At 39.7% G+C, this 15771-nt stretch overlaps 1 protein-coding gene across 5 annotated transcripts in view; it reads left to right on the forward strand.

The window, feature by feature from the left end:
• LOC129793109 (EGFR adapter protein-like) overlaps positions 1-15771 on the forward strand; it is a 90393-nt gene that overhangs the window by 72190 nt on the left and 2432 nt on the right. The window lies entirely within an intron of this gene.

The raw sequence follows: 15771 nt of genomic DNA on the forward strand, positions 1-15771 counted from the left end.
CTGCATAAAAAAGGGTTAAAAACTGACAGGTCTAACTATCGTCCTATTTCCCTACTCCCAGTTCTCTCTAAGATTTTTGAAAAAATTATTAAATCTAGAATTGAGGCTTTTTTACAAATATTTCATCCTTTATCAAGTAATCAGTTTGGTTTTAGATCCGGGTGTTCCGCTGAAGACGCTCTTCTGGCTGTGATGGAGGATGTTTACTCCAACACTAATGCCGGGAAGTGCACCGCCGCGATGTTCTTAGACCTTAGTAAAGCTTTCGACACAGTTAGTCATGATATTCTGTTGGAAAAACTCACGCATTTTGGATTTTTGGGTGTGTCCGGGACCCTAATGGCGTCATACCTGAGTTCTCGTTCTCAGGCGGTTAGGGTAGATGATGCTCTCAGTGATTTCCGTGGGGTGGGATGTGGTGTGCCTCAAGGGAGTATATTGGGGCCACTTCTTTTCTTGATCTACATAGATGATCTATGTCGCATGAACTTGGAGGGTGTGCTCTACGCTTATGCGGATGATGTATGTCTGGTTTATGCTGCTGAGTCATGGCAGGATATTCAATTAAAAATCTCTACTGATTTGGGTCGTGTTCGGCAATGGTTGGACTTGCATTCCATGGTGCTTAGTGATAAAAGTAGAATTATCCGTTTCCTTTTCCCGGGGGTACTCGGTGTTGATGAGGGGATATTATGTCACTTCTCAGCCTGTGATGGCCATGACTGCTCAGATCACTGTCTTCTGGTTCCATATGTTGATGTGGTGAAGTATCTGGGTGTGCACGTTGACTCGGATCTGAAGTGGTCCCATCATGTTGAGTGGCTTCGAAAGTCAATGTACCCCACCGTTAGGGGATGTTATGCCTTAAACAAGGGTTGTCCTACGAGACTGCTTCGTAACTTCTACTATGCGTGTGTCGAGAGTAGGCTTACGTATGGTCTTCATGTGTGGGGTGGCTCCTCTAATAAGAATTTCCACTATGCCTATATGATCCAGAGATCCTGTATTAGGGCTCTGCTGGGTAAGCGAAAAAGGGACTCTTTGGCTGGAACTTTCTCTGAATGGAACGTACTTCCATTGAAGTATTTGTTTAATTACAAGACTCTAAGAATATTTTTCATCAAGGGGGGTTCTTTTCGCTCGATGCAGCCTAGATCGGCTAGGATTGGCATCGTGGCGCCTGTACCTAAGCCTAATACCGAGAGATTTAGAAAGTTCTACTCTTACTCTGCTCCATTTGCTTTTAATGCCCTGCCACTCCGTATACGCGAATGCACGACATCGTTTGCCTTCTCTCGGAAGTTGAGAGGGTATCTTTGGGAGCGTTGCAATGCAGCGGAATGATTGATCTGGCGGGACTCGGTGGCATTCGATGGGCCGTAATGCAGATATGCAATAAGATCTCATTCGGTCAGGGGTGTCACCTCTCGTGGCGGTTTCGGGGACTGGGTGGCATTCGATAGGCCGTAATGCAGATATGCAATAAGATCTCATTCGGTCGGGAGTGTCACCTCTCGTGGCGGGATTCTTGGCGGGGTGGCATTCGATGGGCCGTAATGCAGATATGCAATAAGATCTCATTCGGTCAGGAGTGTCACCTCTCGTGGCGGGATTCTTGGCGGGGTGGCATTCGATGGGCCGTAATGCAGATATGCAATAAGATCTCATTCGGTCAGGAGTGTCACCTCTCGTGGCGGGATTCTTGGCGGGGTGGCATTCGATGGGCCGTAATGCAGATATGCAATAAGATCTCATTCGGTCAGGAGTGTCACCTCTCGTGGCGGGATTCTTGGCGGGGTGGCATTCGATAGGCCGTAATGCAGATATGCAATAAGATCTCATTCGGTCAGGAGTGTCACCTCTCGTGGCGGGATTCTTGGCGGGGTGGCATTCGATGGGCCGTAATGCAGATATGCAATAAGATCTCATTCGGTCAGGGGTGTCACCTCTCGTGGCGGTTTCCGGGACTGGGTGGCATTCGATGGGCCGTAATGCAGATATGCAATAAGATCTCATTCGGTCAGGAGTGTCACCTCTCGTGGCGGGATTCTTGGCGGGGTGGCATTCGATGGGCCGTAATGCAGATATGCAATAAGATCTCATTCGGTCAGGAGTGTCACCTCTCGTGGCGGGATTCTTGGCGGGGTGGCATTCGATGGGCCGTAATGCAGATATGCAATAAGATCTCATTCGGTCAGGAGTGTCACCTCTCGTGGCGGGATTTCTTGGCGTGGTGGCATTCGATAGGCCGTAATGTAGATATGCAATAAGATCTCATTCGGTCAGGAGTGTCACCTCTCGTGGCGGGATTTCTTGACGTGGTGGCATTCGATAGGCCGTAATGTAGATATGCAATAAGATCTCATTCGGTCAGGAGTGTCACCTCTCGTGGCGGGATTCTTGGCGGGGTGGCATTCGATGGGCCGTAATGCAGATATGCAATAAGATCTCATTCGGTCAGGGGTGTCACCTCTCGTGGCGGTTTCCGGGATTGGGTGGCACTCGATAGGCCGTAATGCAGATATGCAATAAGATCTCATTCGGTCAGGAGTGTCCCAACTAATTCCTGCTTGTCCGGTGGTCGGCGCGATGGAGTGGTGGCAGGGCGGACGAATAATGAATTGTTTTCTGATTGCAACATTAGAACCAGATCATTTCAGATATCAGGTATTTGGCTGCCGTGCGGGGAGCTTGATGGAGTCTCACTTGTGCATATTTCTTTTCGTCTAGCAAATATGGGTCTCGAGATCCTAACCCTGGGGCTGGATTGGCCTTTACGCGGTACTGGTGATCCGGGGATGCTCCTTGACGCGTCTCATGTACTCCGTATCTACTCTGCTCCTTTTGTTTCATTTAATTTTTAATTTTTTTTTCTCTCAGATCTGTATTATTCTTTGATCTTATCATTTGTTGGCTTACAGTCTGAGGCTTTTTGCTCTTCTGAATGGGTGGAAGTTGCATTTCCACTTTTTCTTTTTTCTCAGGACATGCTGCTTTTCGTTAACCATATTTTCCCTCACTATTTATCTGCTGGTTTTGCTTGATCTGCCATATCTTTATTGCTCAACATCTGGTCTCCCCTCTGCTCCCTTTTCCCTTCTCTTTATTTCCTTCTTTTTCTCTTTCTTCTTTCTTTTTTTTTTCCTCTCTTTTTTTTTTTTTTGTTTCTCCTTCAATTGTTTTTCTGCCTTCTGCGGTTTCTGAAGTGATACTCAGTGATGATCCACATGGATTTATTTCCATTTTCGTCACTTTCTCCAACTGCGAATGTTTTGCATTGTATTTATAAGTAACCCAAAAATTTGTACCCCTGGCATATACAACCAGTGATAGGATCTTTCCATCGTTTGGTCCTTGAGGTTGGTAATCAACGCTAAGACGACGATGGTCGCATGGGGGGTGGGTCAAAAAAAAATGCATTTCTTTTGCTGTTGGAAGTAATAAAATTTATCTTATCTATCTATTTATCTATAAACAATTGAGGGAATGATGGAGGAAGTTACCCCCATCCCTAATGCGGAAGCTTCGACAGAGTGGGTGGTATTTCCGCCCTTTTCGCGATTTTCACAGATGGTTGGATGGCACTGCGTCCTGAAGGAGATGCGTGCGGAATATAACGAGATTATTCAGTGGAATTGTTTTCGATGTAATGAATATTTATGATATCGCGACTGTGCAGCAGACGATGGATTTCATGTGGAAAATATGCGTCGAAGGCATATGAAATTGGATTAATAACCTTTTCACTCCGCCCCTGTCTTTCATTCGAGAGCGTGGGAGCTTTTGTGTGATGGAAGCTTTAAAGGTTGATGTTTGTGCTTTTCCTCCATATAACATAAAATTGCATAAGATGCAAGAATTTTCTTTGATTCTATAAATTGAAGAATTTCTTCTTCATAAATCAAACAACCTCCTATTCATTCACATATTCAATTGTATTTCCTCATAAAATACATATATACACATAATACGAAACTATATAAATATGAGGTTCGCCCCACAAGTTGGAAATTCATGAATGAATGGGGGAGGTGGTGCACAAACGTTGTTGGTGAAGGAGAGAAGCACGAACCACCCTTCTGGGCATCAATCCATTAAGTTTCACATCCCAGAGTGTGCGGGAGAGTGTTTATTGTTCACCCTCGGGCCACTTCTTGCCCACTGCACCATCCGCAGTTTGCCAACAATGGAAAGTGCTGTGTAAGCGCCAAAACTTGTGTGCGAAATTTGAATCAATTTCTCACTCTGCTTCCTCCTGATTGCTCCGCAAAGTTATTGTTGGCTGCACTCCGACCCGCCCCAAACACGGCATCTCCCATGGCATTGTCCATCTCGGTGAGAGAGCAATTAATCAAAATTACATTACTCAAGGACCATCATTCACATCCTCCCCCTTCTCCCTCGAGGGATATGTTTGGGGGGTGCTTTTCTCACCACCAAAAATCATTTCTAACTCCCCTCGCGCAGCAGAGGAGATTGTGATAAATTGAACCAATAAGTCATGACGCTTTATGAATATATTTTGTGTGCTTTTTTCCACACATAAATACATACAGACGTACATATAGCGCCAAGCAGAGAATGCTTAAATCTCTGACACGGTGACAGTGAAGCCCCGAGGCTGGAAGAATATTTTTGTAGGGGGAGTGGGTGTGTGGGTGATGAAAAAAATATAGGAATATATTAAAAACATAACTCAAATGTTTCTCTCATTTCTTGTACTATATCATTGCCACTCAACATATTTTCAAGTATTTATTTTTTACATGAGAGAAGGGCTGAGAAAGGGTTGTGAACTTGCTGTGGGGATGAAGAGTTTAATCGTAAAACAACAATAGAATTTTTTCTTTTACAAATTATTCGTTTAAAAATTTTATTTATATTCTTTAATGCAAAATAATGTTTCTTTTTTGCAGAATCTTAATATATAAAGCTGAAAAGTCTGTCTGTCTGTGGCACATGAACTCCTCCGAAATGGCTGGGCCGATTTTGATTAAATTTGGTATGGGGGTAGAGGGGGTCAATACGAGTTGCAAGCGCTATATGGGATTCCGCCCCAACCCCCCTTTATAGCGCCCCCACAGAAAAATTGTTTTTTTCCCATTTTCTACCTGCTGAAGGATCAGATAACGGGATTTTTTTATTTTTAGAATTTTTCAGGGTACCGTATTATTCATCCCCCCTATTAATATACGCCCCCCTTTTATAGCTTAAAATGGTGATTGCTCACACGTGATTGGGGGCTCGGGTTGACTAGTATTTTATATTTATGAGCTTTCTGAAGAGCTGAAGCTTTTGAAAATAACGAATGTTATTTCTCAGAGAAATCGAAGATTTTTTTTCTTTTAAATTTAGAACTTTTCAATTTTTTTTATAATGTTCTTGTTACATATGTATATTATCAAGCTCTTCTTACCCATATAGTGAAGACTAAAGAAAACATATTAGTCCATCGGGAAGTCGTCAATATAAACTCACCCATCAATGCAGAAGGATATTCATTCTCAATTTATTCCAATCCATTGAAGAATAACAATCATGGATTTATGTTAAGAACTCCATTCCACATTATACGAGCATGTGATGAAATGTATGTTGAGAATGATGCGTCATTGGGTACATTGAGATGGGAATTTATTTGAATTGTGCAAGTGACAACAAGTCACCCGTCGATGGAGCGAACCCATAGAGCATGTTAGTAAATTCAAACATTTCAATAGCGCTGATTTATGCACAACATCCCCCTCTCCAGACCAATCGCGCGATGACCCCTTCCTGCCGATGGCGTACACACATGAATTTTGCGTTGACTGCAGCCCTCCTCCCAATACCACCCATTCCCAGCTGAAAGCACGAGACCTCCCCGAACTTCCGCATTAAGGAAATTACCCAGAAACATGGTATTGGTATTTTATGTGACAAAAATGGTCATGGGGCGAGAAGGGCCATGTATCATTTGAGAATGATTTCGTCTGCAGTGGAAGTGATTGGGCCACACAGCCCCTAGCGCAAAACGTGGCAACCCCTACACAGTGCAGAATGAATTGAATATGGGGAATCTCAATGGGTGTGTGAATGGGGACACAAGTATAGCAATTTATTCGAGTATCAACATTCCTCCCACTGCGCCAACCATTGTTAATATAATTGAAGGAAAAGCCAGAAGGAGAAAAATTTCCGGTTAACAATAAAAAAAAGAGACAACCGACGAATGATTCACCCCTAAATCTCACAAGGAGTGCATATAAACAAAATTTATTAAAGAGAGGGATGGAGGAATGTGTAAGTGAGCAGTGTCATCACAGAAAAACCACTCTGGGGGAGAGGAGGACACAATCCAATAAGCAGATGCGAGGAAAAACGCTTAAATGAAATTTACTCTCACCCTCCTTTTTTGGGGGGGGACTCTCTCTCTCTCTTTGCGGGGGTGTTGAAAAGCGAGTAACATTTCAGGATTTGATTTAATTTTCCGTCGTATATCGAGGAATTCTCTTCCCGCAAAATGAAAGTGCTGGACGAGAAAATGAGATTCACAGAGAATTCAAAAGGATGTGGGGGTGTTGGGAAATTGTAAACAGGCATACACATAGTCAATCTTTCTTTAAGGGGTATACATTATTTTCAAAAAAAATTCTTACATATTTCTTTAAATTCTTCTCAAAGGAAATCTTTTTTTTTTTTAAATTATTTTTCGTGAGTATCTACACTGCAATCTTTATTCACAAACCAACGGAAAATTTTATAATTTGTATCTTATTAAATGTACTCCATTTTACAGAAATTAACATCCTCCTGTGAACTTCATAGTCTGACCACCTAAATCCCACCCCATGACTCTATGTGAAAGTATTCAAATAACTTCTGTGGTATGCGCTCCGATCGAATGGTGGCACTTTCGAAGCAATTTTGTCCAACAGACACATTCCTGGGTTACCCTACCGCCTCCCAGTCTCCAGTCCGTTGGAGAGAGTCTGTGTAAGAGTTGGAGGAAAATGTGCAAAAGATCGTCTGATTGATAGAAGACCACAAATAATGTCTTTAAAGGGCAGGGGATGGAATATTTTCTCTGATTTATATGCCAAATACACCGAATATCTTCCGCATGCGAGTCCCTGTTGATGTATAGTGAAAGGATTGTTCCATCATTCCTCCTACAGCTTTTTTTTTGTTGTTGGGGGAGCTCTTCACAATTTTCCTAAGCCCCCCTGCTGTGTAGGCGGTTTGGGGAAAATTCGATTTGTCCATTTCGGAATTTCAATTGATACGACGACGCAGCAAACTCCCCAAGAATCCACACCGTGATGTACCAAAAGAGGGTGGTGGGAGGTGGAATGAAATAGAAAGTTGTGCACAATCTTCTTCAACTCCCCCAAATACATATAACATATATTTGTACCACAGCCAGAGGCCAGAAAGATGTATTTTATTATATACAGTGTGCGTGTGGAAGAGGAATTTCTTGCTGAAAAGGGTTGGTCATTGCAGTAGATTTTTATGCCTTTGTGCTAAATATTCTTTGTTGTTTTTTAATGCTATCATAAAAGAAAATTAATTTTAATTTTAGTGTATTTCTCAATGATTTTTAAAATCTTTTTATTTGCAAACTTTCAAATAAATAACACTCTATAAATGAAATGATAACCCCCTTGATGTAGTCCAAGCATTTACGGGCGAACGGGTCATGAGAATTCACCATGCTCGTCTCTCAATCCTCCCAGCAGCACAATTTTCTTTGGGGAGGATTGCAAGGGTAAAAACCTATCATACCCCCATCCCCCCTACTAACCCACATTCCCCACATTGGAGCGTGTTTTCGATACAGCCCATCGAATTATTGAATTTTTTCCACCATCATGAATTTGGGGCTCGATTTGCCACACATTTCAATAAATGCGTGAATTTAGAGGGATATCTCTTTAGACACTTTTCCACTACCCTCCCAAAATCTCCCCATCTTTTGCCAATATATTTTGCCTTTTTTTCTCGCCAAATTGAGGGGGAGGACAAATTTATTTGTTGTGTGGTGTGTGCCAAAATCACTGTGAAAGTTTTTGAGGAAAAAGTTTCGCGAGCTTTGGCGAGAAAATCCTTCTTTCAATTTTTCGTACAAAAGGATTTTATTTATGATTTCTTCTTTGAATCTCTCTTAAGGATCTCAAGAAGGGGCAAAAGAAATTGATTCAATGCAAAGCTTTTTTTTTGAGGGGGCGAGAAATTGGGCAAATTAAATTGTCTATTACACCGGATGGAGGCCATATAATATGTGGAGAAGAAAAGCTCACACAGGATATTGCGAGGGAATAAATTTGATTAGTACCAAGTGTCGAATGAGTGTGGGGGTGGGTTGAAAGGTGAAATCCGGGTTAGAGGAAAAACATCCAGCAAGAATTGCTATCCACACACACACACACACACACACACACACACACACACACTTCGTCTCCCCTCCGCACAATTGATCAGCAATCCAACACAGAGGGAAATTCATCTGCCATTGGGGCTTGATTGCTTTTCCTGCACTCCGTGCTCAGCATTGAAGGCCTGGTGTAGCGAGTAAAAATGTTTGGCCTGCAGAATATTGAGTATTGTTCACAATTGAACGGATTTAGAAATGATCCTGATGACTTTTTTTCCTTCCTCTCCTATGGTTGTCCACTCCTTTCCATTTACACTATTTTTCTTCTACTGACTCTTTTTTTTTCTTCTCTTACTCCACACAAAGCACTTTTCCTTCATCCGGCAATCCCCAATATGGCCTTCATTGGGACCCTCTCTGCAATTTGTACGAAATTGCTGCTACAAAGAAATGGCTACAAGTGAAAAGCCGTTGGCAAGGAAATCTCTTGTCAAGTGGATTTCATGCTCCATCAGGCTTTTTCACATGGCCTAGATAGCACAAAAAAAAAGTAGTGGGTACAGCAAAAATAAATTGTTTATTGATTGAACGTTTTCAAAAATGGGAAAATTATTTTAATTGCTTCAAATTAAATTAATAATATAATGAAATTTAATTTTAATTTTAAACACATTTTTCTCTTTTTTTTTTTAAATTAAAACTCCAATTAAAATATCGATATTAAAATAATTTAGTATATTAAAAAATGCATATGGCTTTTATAGAATTTTATCTGAAGAGATAATGGGGGTGGGATTTGAACAATTTAGTAAATACAGTTCCCCAATTTAATATTAAATTTCACTATTTTTCTTTAAATAATTTCCTGGACCAACTCATACCTTAATTTCCTAGCATATTTTTTTTAAAACATAATTGTAAGCTTTCAGTAATTTTCTTATCGACAAATACATAATAAACATATAATATTGGTTTGATGATAAACGGAAATATATACAAGGTGGAAGAACCATGAAGAGCATCTTCCTCATGGAACTGTATTGAATTTATTGCATGGGAATTGCTTGTGGTTGGAGAAGAAACTTTGCAGACTTTATCCTAAAAACTTGACTTTTGTATTGCAAATATCTAGGATTCACCCACCCGTATTATAAATAATCATAAATCGGTGCAATCTGGACGACCATTGGTGCATAAAGTTCCACATAAACGAAACTCCTGGCAAACTTTCGTGCAAATGAAGCCATTCAGCAAATATCAAAGTTAGAGATTTATCAGACCCAATTGCCATGGGCTGGCTTTTTGTCCATTTGCAACTACACCACCCCCCGGAGTGTGGGAGAAATAATATAGAGGGAAAGCTTATATGCTATACCACGAAAAGCTTATAGAGCAAAAGGAAAGTTTGAAGACTTGAAAGTGGAAGGAGTTTGCACCTTGTTTGCCCGTAAGATATATTGCACTATGTGGAGCTACTTATGGTGTGTGGCTTTTGTTGTATTGGATTCTTCACGCTGCCATTCAGCGTGGAATCCACCTCAAGGGGTGGGTGGTTGATGGCATAAAAGGGGGTAGGCCTGCTTGAGAGCTTCTTGCAGTAACAGTGGTGTGTCTGCTGGTAGTGTCGCTTATACGGAGCATACACAACTGTAATTGACGTATTTATTGTCCTCGCTACAGTCTGAACGGAAAGGGGAGAATGGGGTGCTCTCCACCCTCCGTGGAAGAACCAAATGAAAAATGTCTCGGTAACACACGAGAGTTTAGCCCCGAGACCGCCATTAAGTGGTATGGCATCGCGCTGTAAATTCAACCAAACTGTCCGCCCCGTCTGGCGCGCTTCGAAAAGCTCATTGTGCTGCTTGGGAACTTTCCCGCCCGTTTTCCCTTTCTCTAAATATATGTACATGTAGCATTCCTGTGAGGATATTACATTTTCCTCCTTCTGCCACCAATTGTAAGTTGGTGGTGAGGATTTGACCTCATCTTTGGTCGCAGGAAATACATAATCTCCAAGGAATCTCTCAAGAAATCTCTTTCTCCCTTCCAGGAAGTTTCACCCACAAAACGTTTTATCTGTACTGAAAATAAAAGACGAATCAAATCTTAACTATATAGCTTTGTTGATAAATCATCACTAACTTCCATCATTCTCACCCTCTCTTTCTCCGTTCAGAAGATGAAGTACTTTCCAGTAATTTTTTTCTCCTATACAATTTCTTCTTATGATTTATCACATATTCACAAATAAATTGCCAAGAAATTGACCTTCTAGCCTCAAAGCTATTTTCCAATGTCACACAATTTCTCGCTCCTTTTTGCCATCCCTCCCTCCCAATATCCTTGGACTTTATTTAGCCATTTTGCCCCAAGGGAAGTCTGCGTTGTATGCGGGAACGAAAAGTGTGGAGAGGTAGTGATAAAAAAAAGTCTGTGAAAATTAATTTCCGTCCAGAAGGGAAAATTGCATGGGTGGGAAATTCAAACGGGGTGTGGGGGGATGCAGTTGGTGGACGAAGGAAATGAAAATGGGACTGAATAGGTGACAGAAAATGAGATAAAGTGCCAATCAGGCTTTTCCCGCGTATTGTACATTTAGTTTGAAGAGATAAAATTTGAAATGTATTTTACATTGAATTTCCTTTTCTGGTGACAATTTTGATAATTCACCTGTTTAAATGTTCCTTTTGCGCAATTTAGTAGACGTGAAAATTCTGCAAAAGCTCCAAATGATCAAAAATGTTTTCTCAATTGAAAAATTTATATAAATACAAAGATTTTTCATAAAAAAAATTGTTAATTGAAGAGGGATGTTTAAATAAAAAAGGTTTCTGAACTCAACTGAGAGTGTATAAGGAATTAAAAGGCAAAAACCCTCATAAAATCATCGGTGGGTCCTTTTTGGCGCATCATCCGCATTTTAGGCAACATGTAGGTACCAGCAAAAGCCATGAAAGAGCCACCAAAATATCCAAGAGCACAAAAAAGCAACGACACCGCGAACATTTTATCCCATTTCGGAGGGCGAGAGAGCGAGATTTTAATACAAAATCAATTTGATGGCATGAAAAGTTGGATTCCAGGGACAAGAGGCGATGTTTGTGGGATTTTTTTTGTTGGTGGTGAATAAAGTGCCGAAGCTGTCGATTGCCAAGTGCATAAATTCCCATCAACTCTCAATGATGGGCCATTATCTGTGAAATGGTATCAATTTCACTCACAATCCCACAGAACCCCACAAATGGAATTTGATACTTCTCTCTGTCGTTTTTTTTCTTTCTTTTTCTTTGCCGCTGCTGCCCCCACAATTCCCATACTTGTGAGGATTTCCACCAAAATGCTCCTCCTTGGCATGTCACACAACATTGCGGGGGCTGTAAGGACAGAATGCTCAGTTCCCAGTGGGAATGACATGTTAAGCAAAAAAAAAAGAAGGTTTGGTTGGTGGTAAACTCCACTCTCATCGCGAAGGGATTTTCTTATAGAGCGGCAATTTTATTTTCATCCTTCCTATATCATCAGATGGAAATGTCTTTTGCAATATGATTGCATATCGGATGCATTTTCATAGAAGAAAGTCATCCCTTGTGGGAGTGAGAGTTATTAAGAGGAATGTCATTTTTCCATAGCAAGATGCTTTTGAAATAGACAACCCCCAATAGAAGAAGATATAAGGATAGAGGGGATGAATAAAAAGCTTGTCAAGATGTTGCTTTGAATGAATGGAATAGAAGAGGGTTTGTTGAATCTCATTTGTTGTGTATGCTATCAAAATGCAACGAAAAGAAAATCTTTATAAAAAAAAATTTCAAAGATTTGAAAGAATTTTCCAGCTGTAAAGCTTTTTTGTTGAACAAAAATATTAATAAATTCTCAAGAAAACATTCTCTTCTATTTCCTAAAAAAAAATCTGTGGATGTTACATGAAGGGCATTCTAAAGTCTGTAAAGTTTCTAAATTCAAGGTAAAGGCAGAGAAAGAAAGAAAAAATAGGCTAAAAAATGAATAAAATGCCCGCAAAAAGTCAATGAGTGAATGGATTTCACAGACTCTGCTGGCATGGGTGCAGAATAGGAAAATCCACATTTGCCAGATGATCGTTTTGGCGCGATAAGAACAAGTGCCACTTGAGAATGTAACAAAAGAACAATGTTTTTCTCGCCCATTCACCAATGCCGCCGCTTTGGAAACATTCTCTCACTTCACTCGTTCCACCCACGCTCACACTCAGCAGTGAGAAAGAGTTGAATTGGGTGAAAGAATGTTCAAGTGGAAAGTCCTTTTCCTGGGAGGATATAATGTGTGTGTGTGTATAGAATGTCACACAGGACAGCAAATAAAATTGAAACACGACTTCGGCAAGAAAAAAGAAGGACACATGGAGGCGAGAGAAAATAGTTGATTCTTACAACAGTCTAGACAATCAGCAGGACATGTGATAGTCCTTTTGCACCCTCTTCTCCGCTTTTTTTTCACACTCAACTTTTGCCTCAAACAGACATGGGTATAGCAGCAGAAGGGAACTCTGAAGAAGAATAAAAAAGGACAAACCATGTAAAGTTTCTTTTGAGACAATTTTCTCAATCACTTTCCTTCGCCTTAAGGACCCTGAGAAATGTCCTGTTTACAGCAATGTCGATGTAATTTGAATAAAAGTTATTTTATCTCATTTTCTGGAGCTTGGTTTTTTTTTTATTTTGCAACCTATTTCACGAGTCATAAATTTATTCAGACATTCACGCATCAAAAGAAAATACAAATTACTCCCACATACAAAAAGCTCTTTCATGAACAAATTATATGTATGTATGTAGCTAGGTATATCAAAAAGGCAAAATTCTTTTATTTATAAAAAAAATTCAATAGCAAAAGAAATAAAATTTTTCCGCTAACAGTTTATTATTACAATGATGGTCGTAAAAAAATAAAAAATTGATTTTACTTTTTCAGATTTTTGAAAAAAAAACTCAACAAATTCCAATACATCAAGAAGGTTCATAACACTTTTGCCAGGCGATATATTTCATTTTCTATTATTTGCAACACAAAAAAAGAATAATATTCCAATGTGGGTGGGTGATAGATAGAAAGCACCACAAAAGTAATTAAAATTGTCTCATCTTCTTTTACCATAGCAATGCAAATTTGTGGTAAAATGGAGAAGGAAGTAGTGGAGGAAAAAAGGTGGATAAAGCAACGGAGGGATTTCCATCAATGGAAAAATGTAATGAAATTAATATTATGCATTTAATATCACAAAGATAATGAAGAATATCCGCAGGGTAAACAATCCCTATTCTCTTCATTGTCTACCTTTCTTCCTGTGTCTCTCCCTTATAGCTTCTGTCAACTACATCTTGGGACAATTTTCATTACCTGTGTCTCTATATATCTTTTGGGATTAAAAAACCTTTTAGTTTTCCTGTGGATTAGAAGCTCAAGGAAAAGCTCTCAAAGTTCTGGAATGAATTTTTTATTGATAGAATTCGTAATTTTAATTTTAGAACACAAAAGAAAAGCCTCAAGCTGCATTAGCAAGTTATATAGATTTAGTTTTGAAATTATGTTGAAGCTTTCAAGAAGCTATAAAAAGCTTCACAAACGAAATTCATTTAATAACTTTTTTCATTTGCATAAAAAAATCCTTTGAGACTCCATTTTTGTGCAATCAAATGAAGAGCTTTCTATTATCTTTATTAAGTCCTTTGTCTTAAGAGTCTGCAGAAGAATTCAATAATTTTTTTCATCACAAAATTAAATTCATCAAAACTCATTTTAGAACTTTAATTTTTTCGGACCTCCTTTATCTACCATAGATATCAATTTGGAGCTTTGGTGGAGCAACATAAAACTCCCATTAAATGGTGGAACCAATAAAAAGAAACGAAAAAAAACTGTTGGCACTTAAATAGTGTGTGCGACATAAAAGTAAAAGTCCTTTCATTTGACTTTTCGTTTCCTGGGTGATGACGTTTTATGATTAATCGTTGAACGGGGCGTCGTCACTAAAAATGCTACTTATGCGGAAGCTTTTTCTCTATGTAGCTTGGTGTGTGGGTGGAAAAAGTCATCATTCGTCTTTGATTCCATAAATACATGAGACAGCGTGACAGTTAAATGGTCCCGCGCGCTCTGACGAAAGTCTCGTGTATGTGCGGGGGTGGATTTCTCTTGAGGATATGGAGGACTACGGAAGACAATGACGAGGGTGACGAAAAGCTTCGACTAGAGTAGTGAGAATGAATTATAAACGCGGAAATGACATGCAAAGGGATTTTCCTTTGGTTGGGGGTTTCGGAAAAACACAACATATACAACAATGTGTGAGTGCAGGCATTTTCCACTCTTCAAGTTCACATTGTCATTTGTTACCCAATTCGACGTGCTTTCGTTCGCCAAAGGGAAAAAAAGGGAGCTTCCTTGGAAAAGGGTCATAGGGTGGCGCATGAAAATTTGGAGTAAGAAAATTTATTAATGTCCTCCACATCCCATAAAGTAAGTGGGTGGGAGACACCACCTCAACACGCGGGAGCTGTGAGCAGATTGTACATAACGCCCAGAGTGGAGGATTGGTGTGAATAAATTGATGAATTATGTGGAAATGATACGTCTGAGGCGGAAATTTAAATAGGAAAACCACACAGTAAATGAACCGTGGCGAGATGAGAAAAATGATGAAAAGTGCATGTCGGTGCCACATTGTAATTTCAGTGATTTTTCATTTTGTGTTTTACTCTCATAAAAGAGCTTTTTATGCTACATTTGCTTTGTTATCACTACAAGTATTACATATACTTTTTTTCCTACATATGTTTCATTATAATTTTTTTAAACAAAAAAATATAGGTATTCTATTTATGAAATTATGCTAAAAATGAGCTTTTGTATAGTTTTTCTTATAAAAGTTTTCTTTCTTCTCTTCAAAATTCGTGAAGCTTAAAAAACATGTGCTTGATTATTTTATTTATTAAATATTAAAATTATAAAAAATACTCCTTAATAAAAAAAAGCTAAAATAAATAGCTGATCATGAGGAAGAAAATTGCACGACAATTCCACACATTATCTCTGTACTACCAATTTTTCCCTGTCTAAAGTTCTTTCCGCAAAAGCTCCCGAAAGAAAAAAAAAAGCATTGCTGAATGGTACGGGTGGGTGGTGGTGGAGACAAAAATCCGCCTATTGAAGAGCTTTCGCGACAATTCTTGCACCCCGTCGAACCACACACTGTTATGCGGTGAAATACGACGGTACGGGGAGGAAAGCTAAAGCCACTAAATAGCACCACCATTGGGGATAGTCAGATAATGGAAAAAGGATGAGTCTGGCATCGATGGGAGTGGAGGAGTGTGGGTGGAATTTTTGTCTCTCCTTTTGGCACGCGATTTGTCGCCATGAATTCCAAAAGCATTTTC

Source organism: Lutzomyia longipalpis, chromosome 3 (genome assembly GCF_024334085.1).
Source record: "Lutzomyia longipalpis isolate SR_M1_2022 chromosome 3, ASM2433408v1".
NCBI lineage: Eukaryota > Metazoa > Arthropoda > Insecta > Diptera > Psychodidae > Lutzomyia > Lutzomyia longipalpis.